We start from the raw sequence: 17,028 nt of genomic DNA on the forward strand, positions 1-17,028 counted from the left end.
ACTCCCACTCCATCCTCAACCCAAACACAACATCCTCACACTGCTGCTGTGACATTGTGGTAATGAGGTAACACAGCTACAATGTCATGGAAATGTTGCGGAGACGTTATCTGCAGGAGCTCATCACACATGCTGATGTTCCTGATCCCCTTCAATGTTTGTGTTGTGTGTGTGTGTGTTCATGTATGCTTCTGCACCACACTGTACAACCCCCCCCCCCCCCCCCGAAAGAGAAAAGAAAATAACAGATACATATGGCCAAATGGCAAGAGGAAACCATGATGCCTCTATTTTCGCAGAAGAGGAGAGGGGGGAACACCCCACCTCAAGTAAACATTTGAAACAGATGGCAATTTCAAAGTGAGCCTCATCAATCTTTGTTGACACTACCCCTTTTTTTAAAACTGCTCTTATTTGGGATATTTGCAATTATAATACATACTGTAAGCTCATTTGAATACCAAATTAATTACTGAACACACTGGAGTAAATACCTCTTTTATAACTCCTTGTTAAAAGTGAAAAGTTCTTGACTACGGTTGGATGGCGTGTTAATTTACAGTGATATCTAATCCCAAGTTACTTCACATAAAAGGCATTACTATACATATTTTAATGGGGAGGTGGTTGTTTTCCAAGCAATTTTCTGCTAGAGTACATTTTTAATTTATTCATATTTAATTTATTGGTCTCTGCATACCCGCTCAGTAAAACTAATCAACACCATGTATGGGCCTCTTAAAGCTACATCTCTCCTTGGCAGGCAGACAGGCAACCTCTGCATTAGGATAAGCTCCCCTCTCTTGTGCACAGAACTGGGTGAAATGCCTCGTATTCAGTCGAGCAGGATGATGCCACCTCGAAGGAGACTGTTAAGTCCTCACAAACGGCCTTTTAATCAGAGAGAAAATGGTGATGGTGTTCCAAAACATTTCAATTTCTGTGGACAGTGACCACAGTCACTGCTGTCAGAATATCATCTGCTGGGGACAATAACCCCACCTCACCTGTCTTGCTTCTCATTCTTTCTGTTACTTCCTGCCCTCAAACTCCTCTGCCCTTGAATTGAGTTTATGGAGCTTTGGCAGTCATTTAGCACAGTGTGACTGGAGTTCTTATCACCTGGCTCCACTATACACTCCAAATATCTATCGACCAATTGACACAGCTTGAGGAGAGATCTACACAACCTTACACATGGAAATGATTTCAATTAATTACCAGTCCCATTTGACAAGGCGGAGGGGGTGGGGTGGAGACAACAAGAGCATTTCTCTGGTGAAATGTGCACCATGTGTAATGAGCAGCGGAAAGGTCATTTGACACATTTCTGCCAGAATGAATTCATTTATTTCGAGCACTTAATTTTGTAGTCACCTCATTGGTGCATGGCTTGGCAGCGTACTGAGAGGGTGCATTACCACAAGTGGAGCCTTAGTTTCCTCCCAACAGCTAGTGCTGACCATAGGTCTGTGTGAACGCCTGAAGAGCAGACAGATAGTGAAATGGAGTGTGGGAGATCCAATCACCTCTTCTATCATAGGAAAATTGCCTGCATCACCTTTGGCGTAATTGGAGCATTCATTACAGTTCAGTAAAAATGCAGGTTGCCATTAGATGAGCAATTTAAAAGTAGGCTTCTGGAGAATGAGAGACTTGAGGGGTCATGATACGGGGTCACAGTCAAGTAAATAATGGGAATTGGTCCCATGAGGCTTCGAAAACCACAAAGCCCGTGGTCACGCACCAAAATACAACTCGGCACAGGAGAGAAGCAGGAATTCAATCATCAGACAGAAAATAAAATGCCCCCTGTGCCCTCTCAGCATCACAATAATTACGAATAGAAGACTTTCTGTGCAGTTTACTGTCTTATATTCACTCAAACCCAGTGACTGATGCTCGTGTGACAACTAGAAACAACCGACATTTTATTCACAGCACCTATTTTCAAGTGTATAAATTCGAAGTTCATACACCTACGTGGTTTAGCTGTACATGTTTAGCTGTATTTTGTCCCCACTGAGATGCTACACCAACATACACTGCGTAAAATATCAGATTGTGAATTTAATCATCAAATACAGGAATTACCCTGAGACTCTTACCATTAAGTTGTGGTCTACATGTTAACTTAAGTGGATGTAGTAGATGATGTTACCTTCACTTGCCACTAGAGGCCTCAGTCCAGCTGAAAGTTGGACCATCTTGTTTTCCACTGTTCTGCTGCTGCTTGTGTTTTCACATTTCTGTGCAGGGAAACATTCCACTGTAAGCAAAACCAGAAACATTTTCTTGATCAAAGGAAGCATATTTAATACGTTTAGGTTTGAAAATGTAGTTGTTACTCCTGTTCTGAGGGTTAGTTTAGAAAAAAATTGTTCTAAACAAAGAAAGCACAACAATAGCTCATGTGCAGCAGCGCTTCACTAACTGCTAAACATGCCTGAAGTCACTACTGATAACATTTTAGATTCTCTTTGAGAGATTTAAACACTCTCACAACAATTTGGTGTATTTATCTCCTTGTCAAGCTCCCACTAATGACTGTTTTTGCAGGAGAAAATGTTTCTACATTAAATATGAATAAACACATCATGATGAAACAATTAGCCAATGTTCTTCTGTGCAGCTGATTTAAGTATCTAGATGGCACAAAAAAACTCTTAAAACAAAAACAAAGCTGTAGAGAAATATATCACATATTAGCCTCGCTTCTCAGTGGAGAAGAAGGCAATTAGTGAATTTTGCACTGAGAAAAACACACACAAAACAGGCTCTCTTTTGTCAAGACCGAACCATCACGATTTATGGAGTAAGATAATAATCAATCTGAAGTTTTTCTTACCCACAGGAAAGGATGCCCAGAGGTTCCTGATAGGATGACACACACGGCCTCGGAGCCAGTAGCTCTCACACAGCATATGGGGTGTGCTTTCCTCCAACCCTTTTACCACTCAGGAGGCAGATTGGACTTCTCACTCTCAGCTACTCCGCATTATTGTCCATTATCACACTGCGGTCCATGTGTAAGGTGACAGTGGTGCTCTGATGGAGAGGCGACAGGGGGACCCAGACTGCAATAACATATTATTAGCTTTTTTCACAGCTCCACTGGGTTGGATTTACACTGGATATCCAGAGACCTCCGAGGGCAGTGCACTGTCACAGCGGCGTCCACCAGTAGAGCAATTGCCAGACATACACCGGTGTGTGTGGACTGAATAGCCTTGCACCCACGCAAAGCACTTGGGGGGCACCTGTACACACACAGACACACAAACAGAGGCTGTCTGTAATCAGTGACAGGCCTTTTCCAATTAGCCTCAGTCTGCTGTCATTCTTGTGTGTTATTGTAGTACTGCATGTTCTTCCTTTGTCCTGTAAACTGTAAACACGCCTCCTGCCGTCCCCGTGGTGTGTCATAGATAGCTAGATAGATAGATAGATTGAGTATCAGCGTGCATTCAGATTCCATATGAGGGAGTGTGCGGCACAATCTGCTGCTGCTGTTTAATGCAGGATGCTCTCGTCCTTGGTAATGTTAACAGTCTCCCTTGTGACTGATGCCTCTTGTCCCAGCCCTGTTTATAAAACAGTCAGAACTTCGTTAAGGGACAATAACATCAGCTAGGCTCAATTATGGTGACATTTTGCTGACATGCAGATTGCCTCCTCTCAATCTTTTTTTTTATGTAAAATCCTGATGTGCCAGTCACATATGGATGGATGAACTTTGGGAGAATCAATGGTATTGACGAATCATAGATCATACAAGTCAACAAGACTGACACCAGGAGAGCGAATTCATCGCATGCCAAAAGTCAATATTAAATTGTAATCATAATCAGACAAAGTGAGTTATGTGTAATCAATAGCACAATTATGATAGTATGTAGGACTTGTCCTTGCAGACAGTAAGTGCATTCAAACAGGCTGCCTCGGTTTTATTACAGCATGAGTGTGTGTAGATGTCTGTACATTCATGTTGGCATCCCTATTTATGGTGGCACAAATCATCTAACATTGCTTATTTAATGATCTAACTGCACAACAGTGTTAATAAATATAAATACTCACAGCATACTGTGTGCCTGTAAGAAAATAAAGTACACATTGGCGTGGATTGTTGGGAACTATGAAAGCTACAAGTTTTGCAATGAAATATCAGGATTGTCAGGAGGAGAGAGCAATAAGGCTGCAAAATCCAGGATATTGGAAGGATTGCAGGGTGTTTCAGAGACAGCAACTTCATGTGATGTCAGTGGTCTAACAGTACGGGTGAAAGAGACCAAAAACATCAAGGGTCAGGTACATTAATTAGACTACGAGTCCTATTTTTGTTAGTTTTCATCTGCTTTCAAATAAAAATAATTACATGGAAAAAATCCAAATGAACGCTAAATGAGCACTGAAAAGATCTGCCACAAGTATCCTGACAAATGACTTTCTCCTTGTAACTGTATAATTTAGATTTTTCACCAGTGATCGGCCGACTCAATATTTATACAGTTAGTTTTTATCTTGCTAAACAAAGTATTGTGCAATTTCCAGTAAAAAGGACAATAGACAAAACAAAAAAAGAATTAATTTTCTACATCATTCAGACAGCACATTGATTTCGCACAATTGATCACAGTTTTGAAAAGTAATTTTTTGGTGACTAAGAAAAAAGGCAGCAAGCAGACAAGGAAAAAAAACCCAACAAATGATAATAATGTGGTGAAGAGGATACACTACCTAAGTAGGATATACCTAGAAAAGGTCTATCTACAGTTAGATTTAACACTGGTCGACGATGCAGCATTGGCAGCTTGATTCAAAAATATGAACATGTCCATGTCAGGTACAAGGACTTCACAATCGGTGACACAATCAAGTGTGGGGGAGCAAAAACGACCAGAGATTAAATGCGCCTCTTCAGACAAAGAAATCCATGTTTCATATGTGGCCTTTATGTCATTTCAAATGATTCACTGAGAAATTATTGTTGAGCTGAAAACAGACAAGGGAGGCTGAAGGGAAGCCAGGAATTGGAAAAATGTGAGCTGACATATTGTAGAGTAGCAAACCAAGAGAATATATGTCTATGAGGTGGACAGGTATCCACACACACGCCTACATGCCTACATATACCTTTCCTACAAGTGTATAACCTCCTGTATGCGAGGTGGTGAGTATCTGCACATTTTTAACACCCTATTCATAAAGTGTCACATATGATCATATGTTGGTAGTTTTCAAGTTTTTCTTGCACACAAATCTCACACTGTATTTACAGCATCTCAGTAAGTTCAGCTGTTTGAGTCCACTGATTCCCTTTGCACAGTTTCATACATTTCCACAAAATGTGTCCAATGTGGGATTGAGATTGTGACCACTAGTGGTGCTGTACTGTACTGTCAACCAATATGTTAATGAGTGGGTTGCTGTATTATAACAACGAAAGGGTGGAAATTCAGAGTTGGTGGTTTGAACAAACCAAAAATAGAGGAAAATGTTAAAAAAGGGGAATAGAAATGAAAAATATCAAACGATGCAAACATGGTAGGAAATTGATTGAACAGGATGGGGAAAACCTTTAGAGCACAAAAAAAACAACAACAATCTAATCAGTTACGTTGAATTAAAAACTAAACTGTGTTTAGCTTCCATGAAGTTTCCTCAGGGTTCCCTTAAAGAACCAAATCACTGCTTACTGTCGCAGTGACGCTGTGCAGTTTAAAACAGCGTGATATAATGTAAAGTAATGTGATTTGTGACCAGATCTGGTGGTGTAGTCTGACAATTAAGGTTTTCAGAAGATCATTTTGTACATATACTCACTGAACTAAATGCAGCAAGGCTGGAAAGTCAGTAAACGTTCTGCAGAGGTTGGTCACTTGTCGCCTCCAACTTCCATCAAGACCGAAAGAAATATGTGACAGTCATGGCTAATGTCGAGACAAAAAGCAACAAAAACCACTAGCTGGCCGACATAAAGGCTGCCAGCTATAATTTCTGTAGCACATGATGGTGTTTATTTACGGTGGAATGAGTCGATGGTTCCACTTCTTCCTCACCAGCTAGTCTAATTGTTTCATCCTGTTTGCAAAGACAGTTCTGCTTGTGAGCAGGCTGATTCAAACTTGAGGGTAAAACATCTCAGTGTTTCACTCCGCAAACTTATTTTAAGAGCAAAGCTCTCAAGCTAGCAAAACTCTTGTCCACATGGCGTACATCTCGCTCCATTACTGAGCACAAAACAACCATCTTTCCATTTTTAGTGTGTGTGTGTCTCTTGTAACAAAGTTTCATGACGTCTTTTTCCAATAAAGTTCAAGATCTGAATTTAAAAGGTTCATAGTGAATTGTGGCTTTCAAAACAATTGTATTGCTTTTACTTGGGGTAAGTTGGAACAAAAAAATGTTTTTTTCTGTGATGTGGGCGACCCTTTAAAACTTACTCTTTTCTTGACCTTGCTGTCAGCTAACCCTTTCATAATAGCGTCTTATATCGTACCCAGAGCTCTGCTACCAGACCCAAAATGACAACACTTCAGGCTTACATTGGCTTTGCTTATTTTCAAATGTAATTTATTAAGAGTTTCTCTCTGACTGTGCCAATTGTCTGCATACATCTGTGTCATGTGATGCAATTCAATATGCAAATGCTCAGCAGGGAGAGGGAGAGAGACAGAGTTGAGCCACAGTGATGCATGAGCCTGGCGAGTTGACAGTCAGTAATGGATGAAATAAAACAAAAAATAGTTTTAGTGTAGTATAGTTTTTCTGGTCTTCAGTTGGCTTCAGGCCTTTGGCAGCAGCAGCAGCAGAGTTTAGTCATCTTAAAGATGCATGCACAAGGCGGGTTTGAGTCTCAATTTCTCAAAATTCTCAAACTTAATTTATGTATATTTAATAATTTGCAAGGGATTTATGATTACTTTCATCATTCAAGTCAAATATGACAGCACTGAATTTAATTTACATTTTGAAATGCACAAAAGAGTTTTGGCGATACTCATAAGCGCACAATGCACATGTAGACACAGAGCTTCAGGCTGCAACTCTTTCTCTCTCTCTCTCTCTCTCACACACACACACACACAAACAAACAAACAAGCACACACAAGGATTTATGCAACTCAAAGAGATATTAATATGTTTTCAAGAGTGAATATAATCATCAAAACAAGCCCTCTCTCTCCGTCGCCTGTGACTACAGCAATAAAAAGCATTACATGTGACTCACATGATGTGAGGCTCCTTTTTCTAATAAATTCCAGAGAGAGCGAGACAGCCTCTGTCATCTTCATTAGAAGATGACAGCTTTTCCCCATCAAAAAACTCATATTAAGGATGTGTAAGAGCTTTGAATGAGACACTGTAATTGCTGACCATTGAAAATACTCAAGGCTATGCACAAACAGTCTTCACTAAGGCCTCATTTTCCATTGTGTAGACTGGATTGAGCTACAAGGTCTAATAACTTCAGAAATGTGACAGGTGCATACCCCGATAATCATCCTTTCCTCCTTATCGTGGCTCTTTCTTCATTATTATGACAGTTTAGAGGCCACAGATTTTTCCTTCTTTTGCCTCAACTGTTCAGTGTGCAACATGGATAAGAGATGAGCTCTACTACATAAAATTAATGTAATATCCCTTAGATAAAAGGTGTGTAAGGGTGAAGACCTGCACCTTAGCTTTTCTAAATTAGACATCCCTTTGCCCTTCACGCTGTTGTCTTTCATTCACTGGCTTTTGTTGATTAACCATAATGAGATGACTTACTATAGACCCCGGGCAAGCCCCCTCCTTTAGTGAGGTGCTACAGATAAAAAAAAGTCCATCCAGGCAGCAGTCATAGGGGGTCAGAACAAATCAGATGGAGGGGCTTTCTTGTGTCTGGCAGCAGACACTTTCAAATGTTAATGGATGGGGGCGAACAAAGTTGAAGTGGGTCTGAAAATGCTAATTGTCCCTAATTCATGTAAATAGGTTTCTTAATGGAGGAATTAAGCATTTTAAATATGCAATTGGAGGCAATCAGTCCTTTCATTTGGTGGGGTGGCACAGGTGTAGTGGATTGAAATTCATCTTTCACACAGGGTGGCTCATTTGTCATTTGGCTGCGTTCAGGCATGGATGACGGGGACTGGAAGAGAGGTCCTTCTGGACTGTTATGTACAGATATTGGTGAGTGAAATATGTTACAAAACCTTTAACTGTGTCCGTTTTGGTGATCATATTAAGATAGAGGGAGGGGGGAAGCAATTAACACAGATGCCGATCGGTATGGGTGAAAACAGCCAGTACAAAAATATATTTTATTCTCTCCACTAAAGGAAGCTATATATATATATATATATATATATATATATATATATATATATATATGTTTGTATTTTAAATTTATACTATATAAAAAAATGAGTGCAGCACAGAACAAAGGAAGGAGGCCTACCTACCTACATATCACAGCCAGAGGAGCAGCAGAGTAGACAGCTCTGACTTATTATTCTGATCATCTCAAACAGACAATAAACCAGGAGGTCATGTTTCAGCATGTAATAACATGGTGTAGCAGCAGGACCAGAGACAGAGGGGAAACACTGCATATGGCTATGAATCAAATGTGCAATGCATTGTCTCAGAAAATGACTTATTAGTCAATATAAAGGGGGAAACTGTGTCTTTGAGGTGTAAATAGCCATGGCTCTGCAGAGAAGAGGAGGCAGCCCTGGTTAATGAACGAGACAAGAAAAACCTTGTTTAAAAGGATAAATCAGATCACAAGATTTCAACCCCATTAGCTGCTACTCACAGGGAATGATAATAATGATAAAGGATGGTAGGGCCTTTTGATTTCAGAGTAGCAAACCGTGTTGTCTTGAGAAAAAATCTTTTCCTGGAGGAGAATCAAAGAGCAGTTCATTTTCACACTGACCTTCAGGGCTCAAGGCGGCCAGACAAGGGCACAAACAGATTGAGAATTAATTGGTGCAATTAACATTTTGTGATTATAAGGACTTCAGATCAATACCCTATGCAAATAGCAGTATTGATGTGCAGCAGAAACCTTGTTAATTGTGTTTGGCGAACAAACAGGCCCCCGTGTTACTATTCCATAATGGAACAGGAGGCACGGACATGTTCAGATTGCTGACCACTTTAGATGCACGAGGACATGCGGCAGTGTCTCTGTCCTCCATCTTACCGGTCCAGCCCTCCACCCACCACTCTGCTCAAGACTTTTAAGAAAAGTAGCAGACTTTGATGGTCTCTGTTGCCTCTTAGTGGCTTTCTGAACAGGCTCTTAAAAGCTGGATGGAGATTCTTCAGTGTTTCTGTGATCACCATGCTCACGTCAGGCTGCGGCAGATTACACAAATGGCCTCCTGCCTTCTTTCTTTTACACTTTTTAACAGTGGGAACGGGCATGCGAGGAAGAATTGAAACACTCTATGCCGACAGCCATTGAAATGAATTAGTTTCAGCTTTATTGCTATGGACTGGATTTTCCACTCTCGTTATTAAACTGCGTTAAAAATGCACTTTCATTTCAGATAAGTACCAGTAATCCTGTTTGCGGACCACAGCAGATGAAGTTAAATATAATTTAAGCAGAAACGGAAACGGGTGGAACAATGTAATCACTGAAAGTGAGATTGAAGTGATGCTATTCTTATCGTTATTATTATTTTCATTACTGTTGGTGTGGAAAGACACTAGTGATGGCAGCAGCAACAGAAAGCAGAAGGCGAGAAAAGAAGGGGGAAAAATATACTCCATCCAATAACTACCAGAGTCAATAAATCCCAGCTCACTACTGCCTGTCTCACTTTTTTGTATGACAATTGGCTTGCAGATTGTTGCAGGGCTTACATCCTGCGGCCTTGAAGTAACACACCAAGCTGGCAACATGCACAAAGCATGAAGCTACTGTTAATTAGCTGAGTTTACAGGGCAAAGGAAGAGTTAGCAGGGTCTTTTATGAGCTGTGCTGCCTGCTGCGCCTGTGGTGTTGGTGCAGTGATGCTGCGCTTGATGTAGGTTTAACAATGTTGTGTCACGTTTGCTAAGATGTAGCGCAAAAGGTAAAAACCCTGATGAGATCAGAACAGAACAGAAAAAAGCTGTTTCTTTTACCCTGTGTTTATTTGATATATATATTTTAGCAAATTGAAATGATTGATGTTAAAATAACTCCACATTTCCCCATAATTTCAAATGAGGTTCTCAAGAGTAATATTGCAGGTTATGTAATAAAAATATAACAATTGCCATGGCATTATCCATTTGTTAGCGTGCTAATTACGGTTAATTCTTTTCAATTTTGGGCTGTGCTCCTCTAGGCATTAGCCTTAATCTCCCTGGTGATGAAGTTGGTGTATTAAACAGAAAGCACTGGAGGGAGGGGAGAGTGGACATGGAATTAAACCATCATACTTATAACCACATTTGACAAACGCCACCACTTACTGGGCTATTTGATTTGACTTGAATCTAAATGCATTTCTGTAAAATGTATTTGTGGAGTAAGACCACATTACATCTAATTGAACGAAACAAACAAAGTGCTAAAGGGAGGGAGCTTCTAGCTCGAGGCTTTGATACCTAATGAGATATTTTATGAAAAAATAAAGATTTATTGCTATGCAAAATGTGTTAAACATGATGTTGTTGAAAGATGAATTGTAAAAGACCAATGAATACCCAAAAGAAAAACTTTTTCTAAGCCCTGGAAATCACAGTTTAATTAATATGGATACCAGGCTCATTGCAATAGTGACCTTTTGGCCATGCGGTTTTGCACAATCCATTAATAGGTTGATGCAGTTGCTGCGTGATGAACTTCCTCTTTCATTGGATCAATTAATGTCGATGGTCAAGAATGTAAAAATCAAGATTCAATAGAGCTGCAAATACATGAGGATGAAGATCAATCCACAAGTAAACATCAATGAAAGAGGAGTGGGGGGCCTCTGCAAGCTGAAGCTGCCTCCACAGTCAAGTAAACATTGCTGGGAGGATGAAGATGATTGCAGTGATGATGACACTGATTGTATCTATTATTGCACCTGTTATAAAATTGATTGTGTCTCTGCTATAGAAGAGAAGAGATGGGTTATTCCAACCTAAGCAATCAACATACAAAAGATACATAATGGTGGTGGGCGAACCATTTCCCAAACACCGTTATAGAGACAAAAATAATGCCGATAGTAAATCATAAAACCAGCAGTCCAAATGCCCATCTATGGTCAGGCTGCGGAGAGCAGGTGAAAAATACACAAAAGTATTGCATTTTTAGACGTGGTTCAAAAAAGACCTTGTCAAGATTGATGTGTCTCCTGTAGCTATAGTTAATAGTAAGGGAACACTCCTGAAATTAGAATCCACTTCTTTCTAAACGCACCACCTGTGAATCGAGGACATCTGAGGAAAAAAAATGGAAGGGTACATGTCATTTCTATAGGTTTCCAAGGCACAGGGAAAGGAGAACAGCCAATCTGTGAGATGTAATGGATATGTCAAGAATTGCTAAATCATAGGTGTGTGAGGCAGAAAGACAACTAAACCAAACGTAATGTCATTCTGGAGGCAGAAAAAAAAAGGCAAATGCAAGAATGAAGAGAGCAGGAAACAACACGGGGGGATATTGCATTTAAATTTAGGGATGCAAAAAAAAAAAAAAGACAAAAAAATTTTTTTTTAACTGTTTATTTTCTCACACACACTGTTCTTTATTATTACCTATTTGGCATCTCTGTCCGGGAGCATTATGGAAATGAAGTAATGCTACTTTGCTTAACAATAACACACTGACTTTGAATCCTCTTACTTAAGGTTTGATTGCTTCTTGACTGTGGTTTTAAATGAATTGTGTTGAGGAGTGATAAAGAGCTTATTGCTAGGAATAAAAGCCCAGAGCAATGAAGAAAAGCTACACATGGAGTGGCTAGGCGATACAGGCTATTACGGTGAGGGAATGGTGTCCTTGACTGCCAGGACGGCTTAGAATTTTATTTCATCTTGTTTTGCTGGCTGCTGACAATGATGCGTGACTCTGGCACTGGAGGAAGAGGGCAAGCATGAGAGCCATTTTAGATCTCATTTACATATAGTGTGTCTATAATGGCATGAAAATAACCACATTTGCGTGTGTGTGTGTGTGTGCATATGGATGCAATGTGCATATTTCAGCAGGCATGAATACAGCCTGTATGTGTGCGCACAACGACATACAGGTGCATTTGTGCATTCAAGCATACCCAGAGTTTGTTTTAAAATTTGTTTTAAGGGAAAGTTATGTTTATCATTCTCTTTGTGTTGCGTGTGTTTGTGAATACACACTTGCTCTGACCTCCATCACTCACATGCGCTGAAGCCCCCGAACCTCATGTAAATTTGGACAATGGAGGACTTGGGGACTCTGGGAATTGTTGTTTATCAGTGAAGTGAAAAGAACGGTTGAGCTGTAATGGCCCTCCAGTGGGTTTAGCATACAAACTTCTCTGTACAACAGCAGTTTGAAACCTCCCCCCTGAGCTGCACATCTCTGCATTATTTTGGTCGGCTGCTCGAGTTGTGTGGGAACAGTTCATTTGGAGGTTATCATCGCTTTCGTCAAGGTGAGTCAGTGCTTTTGTTGCATACATTGGTTCAAATGAGGCGGCAAGGCCTCCAAAGGAAAAGTTTATCTTTCTTGTTCTGTTTCTGACCAGAAACTGTCCCAGAAATCCAGTCAACCTCCAAGGTTGTAATTTTTTGAGGGTTAAATATATGAGATTTTGAACATTAATACAGCAACAAACGACTACTGGCTATGTAAAGATAGCACATCCTCTATGTGTAATGTTTGAGCTTTTCTGTTTGTGTGGTCACACTGGCCATGAAGGCGTGTTGGTGCAATCGTTTTCAACATGGGGGCCTGTTAAGAAACATTGTCATATTATAGCTAAACAGTAAACTAAAATATGAAACATTTGAGGCGAGAATCAGGCAATTCATTCTTGATTGATATTTAAGAAGCACTGCCTAATTTTACAGTCTCGTCTGAGTTTTGTGAGCTGATTGTGTTTGTCCATCTGTTTGTCTGTCCCAATCCCGTGAATGCAGTATTCCAGGAAACTGCTGAGCAAATTTTTTCAAAATTACCACAAATTTCCACTTGAATTTAAGAACAAACTGCATAGAATTTAGCAGTAAATTCTAAATCATTTAATATGAAAAAGGAAGTGTTCTGCTAATTTATACTCAGTGAAAATATTCTGCTTTACACTGATAACAGCAACAGATTTACTACTCAAAAAGTGTTTTTTTTTGTTTTTTTTTTGCAACAGTGGCTTAATGATTCCATACAGGTAGATAAAATGCAGGTTCAGATTTCCAGATGCCGATCATTAGGTCTACTGAAAAAATGGGCAGCTGATCAATTTGTTGCTAACTAGTTAGCCAAGCTAATATTAGTTCCAAAAACTCACTGAATACATTGTCCCTGGATGACTCTTCAATGTTTCCAAAAGTTTAATGTTAAATATATATATAATATTGCCTTGGAAGAATAAAGCTGCATATCCCAATCAAAAATTCAACCTCCTCATAATTTGATGATTCAAGCAGAGAAGATTAAGGTTAGGCTATGGGTAAATTAAGAAACAGCATTCTTTCATCGCAGGGTGGTTGTGTATAACCCTAGCATCGTATGTATCACAGGGGAGTTTAATTTAAGTTTAATTATATCCCTTTGTTTGTATTTTTACTATGCACAAAAAGGGTTATTTCTCTCACATTATGAGCAGCAATTTATAAAAATCTGTTTAAGTGGGAACTTCTCTTTGACCAAGATAATTCATCCACCTGACAGGTGTGGCACATCAAGATGCTGGTGAAACAACATGATTATTGCACAGGTGTGCCTTGGGCTGGTCACAATGAAAAGGCCACTCTGCAATGTGCAGTTTTGTTACACAACGCAATGTCACAGGTGTTGCGAGGAAGCGTGCAATATGCATGAATCAGACGTTCATTTCACTACCGATGTCATCTCCAAGGTTGTTTTCAGAGAATCTGAAAGTATTTTCAACCAGTTCAGGCAGTGTAACCAGGAGCTAGCCTCTTGACCCACACAACAGTCTGAGACCAGCCACTCAAGGAGCTGATTTAGTTGTTGGTTTACAAAACCAAGGACTTTCTACTCAAACTGTGAGAAATATCTCAGGGAAGATCATCTGCATGCCCACTCTTACCACCATGGTGCAGTTCATGGAACATCATGGACAAATCCCGGTTTACACTACTACTATTACTCTACCATGACAGAGGGCAGACAGCATGTATGTCGTTTACAACAATGTGAACAGAGTGTTGGAGATGTTACGGTATGGGCAGGCACAAGCTATGGACAACAAGCACATATTTTTTTAATTGCAATTTGAATGCACAGGGGTACTGTGACGCTAAAGATTCTGAGGCCCATTGCCGTGCTGCACGACCCAATGTTGAAAGGAAACTTTATACAGTTTCTGGAAGCTAAAAACATCTCAATTCTTGCATGGTCTGCACACTCACCAGAAGTGTGACCCACTGAGAATGTTTCACATGCTCTTGATCGACGTGTACAACAGTGTATTCCAATTCCTGCACACGTCCAGCAACATTCGACAACCACTGAAGAGGACTGGGCCAACACATCACAGCCGTGTCTCGTCGCACGAGGCAAATGGATGTCACACAAGACTCGTTTTTTAAAACAAATTTCTGCTCGTAATTTGAGACAAATAAGCTTTTATCGTGTAAAAATCTTATATCTTTAAACAAAAGTGTAAACCTTCATTTCTGTTCAGTGTAATTAATGATGTGGTCCTTGGCCTTGGAAGTTCTATAATGTTTCATTACTAGTGTAGGTAGTCAGCTAGTTAGCCAGTCATGCTAAAACTTTGCTGCTTACTTTTGAGCAGACAAACATCTTTTAATCTTTGCCTCACACTTTAGCTCTTAAGTTCAGGTTTTGAAAAGATTAAAAAAGAGACACCACCCTCCAAAGTCTTTGAATGCTGAGTATCACTCTCACATGCACACACAGCTACGGCAAGCTGAGAGTTCAAAAGCTTGACAGGTTTGCCGTGCCTAGTTATATTTCCTGAGCTAGGAAGGGAAAAAAAAAGTCAATTACATGACATTATATTCATTATATTTAACAGACCGAAAGAAACTCACATTAGACACATTCAACCTTCACAGAACCAAGTGCTCCAGAAAAACATTTGGAGACGATAAAACTCAATTCTACAACAATTTGTTGGAAAGCCATATAACCTCTGAGTTAACAAACTGTCTGCAACACTTTTTTGAAAGTTATATACTGAAAAAGTCAATTGATTTGTTCATTAATTGGTCCAACTTAAGCAGAAAAATAGAAAACACAACACAAGCATACATACAATAATGAAGAAACTCTTGCACACGAACACGGTTTGTTCTACAGCAACAAACTCCAAGTGCTGACTTGGTGAGTCAGGCATGTCAAAAGCTGTTACACGTTAAGTAAAATATATATCCAGTAATTATTTCATATGATACTGCGTGTTTTCAGGCATAAAGAAAATAATGATCGTGCGCCACAAAGTGCTTGAAAAATCGCAGGGGTGAAACCTCTCCCTCTGATAGGTTTAGGCATTTCAGACTTCCATTTCCAAAGAGATTTGGTCAGAGCTTTTCCTCAACTTAAACACAGAAACACTGAGGATCAATTTGTGGGATTAGTGGACACTGTTGAGATAAAGTTGGTGCTGAAGAGGCCCACATGGCTATTGTCCCCCCAGTGTCCTGCTAAAGTCCTCTTAGCTCAATTCCTGGCCACAGACTAAGCCCATCCAAACCTCAAACGCAATCACAACCCCGGCTAAGTCCAGCCCCTCAGAATCATCATCTCCAACAACACCATCCTAAATTGCTGCTCTGTCCCTGATCTCCAGCCCTCCCTGCCTCGTCTCCTCCCAGAACTTTATTTAATGAGTGAAGTTTTGTGGTGGGTGTTCGGCGGTCTCATGCCAGGGCTGGAGAAACAGAGGAGGAGCTTTCATAAACCATGGGCGAACAAATGGGATTTAACACACAAGAGGCTCTGATGGCCTATTAATTCTGCTTTGGCTGGCATCCAGAATGAGCCCAGCCTCTCTCCTAATTGGAAAGAGGCTAATTTCTATCAGAGGTATCAGGAGACTTTTTTTCTCTCTGTGCAGGATGCAACCACATAACTTTAATGGATTCATTCAAGGGCTACGGCACGCAGACATTGATTAGATTGCCTCTGAGGCTCCGCTGCTGGTCGCTTGACATAGGCAGCAAATGAAATGTGACCTCTGGTAAAAGGCCTGAACCAGCCAGCCCCAGTCTAATCCATTAGCTCAAAACCTTTCCCAATCCCATTTAATTAATGAAGTGATTTGAAAAAGGGGTGAACATTTACCAATCCCTGGAACTGACAAATAGTGGGCATGTAAAGTAACTGAGACAACCAGGGCAACAAGAACAGCAACAGCCACAACTGTAACAAGAAAGAAAAAAAACTATAACGAAGTAACGTCTCACAAGCTGGATTGCACAGCAATTGTTTGCAATGAGATGGAATATTATGATGATCCAACCACAAAACACATACAGATGTGAGGTAATGAGTTGGGTTAAGGAAAATAGTGTTTCTTTGGCTGGATTGCTTAAATATTTGAGAGCAAGAGAAAAAGTCAATTCATTCAAATTCATCAAAGCCAAACAGTGACAGCAGGGGATGGGGGGAGTTAATCAGTGAAATGTAAAACAGAAGAGGAGAAAATATTTTCCACTTTTGTCTGTAGAAAGAATTTACCAGTATGTTCACTTGGCCGTGCAGCTGTGATCTACACTCATCAGCAGCACTTCAAATCTGCTTTCTGGTTTTCACATTTGTACAGTCATTCCCTTTTAACAGGGATCACTTTCTCTGTTTACTGCCTTTATTCAGACAACCGGAAAAGAAGCTGTAGCGCAATATTTCTCCAA

General features: G+C 40.1%; 1 long non-coding RNA gene across 1 annotated transcript in view; it reads right to left on the reverse strand.

The window, feature by feature from the left end:
* The window catches only part of LOC124058728, a 159,159-nt gene that overhangs the window by 3,880 nt on the left and 138,251 nt on the right, over positions 1–17,028 (reverse strand). The window contains exons 2-3 of the long non-coding RNA XR_006843288.1: positions 2,849–3,260; positions 2,162–2,269 (exon numbers count right to left, since the gene is read on the reverse strand). This is a non-coding gene — a long non-coding RNA (uncharacterized LOC124058728). The remainder of the gene's footprint in view (positions 1–2,161; positions 2,270–2,848; positions 3,261–17,028) is intronic.

This window comes from Scatophagus argus, chromosome 1 (assembly GCF_020382885.2).
Source record: "Scatophagus argus isolate fScaArg1 chromosome 1, fScaArg1.pri, whole genome shotgun sequence".
NCBI classification, from domain to species: Eukaryota; Metazoa; Chordata; class Actinopteri; family Scatophagidae; genus Scatophagus; species Scatophagus argus.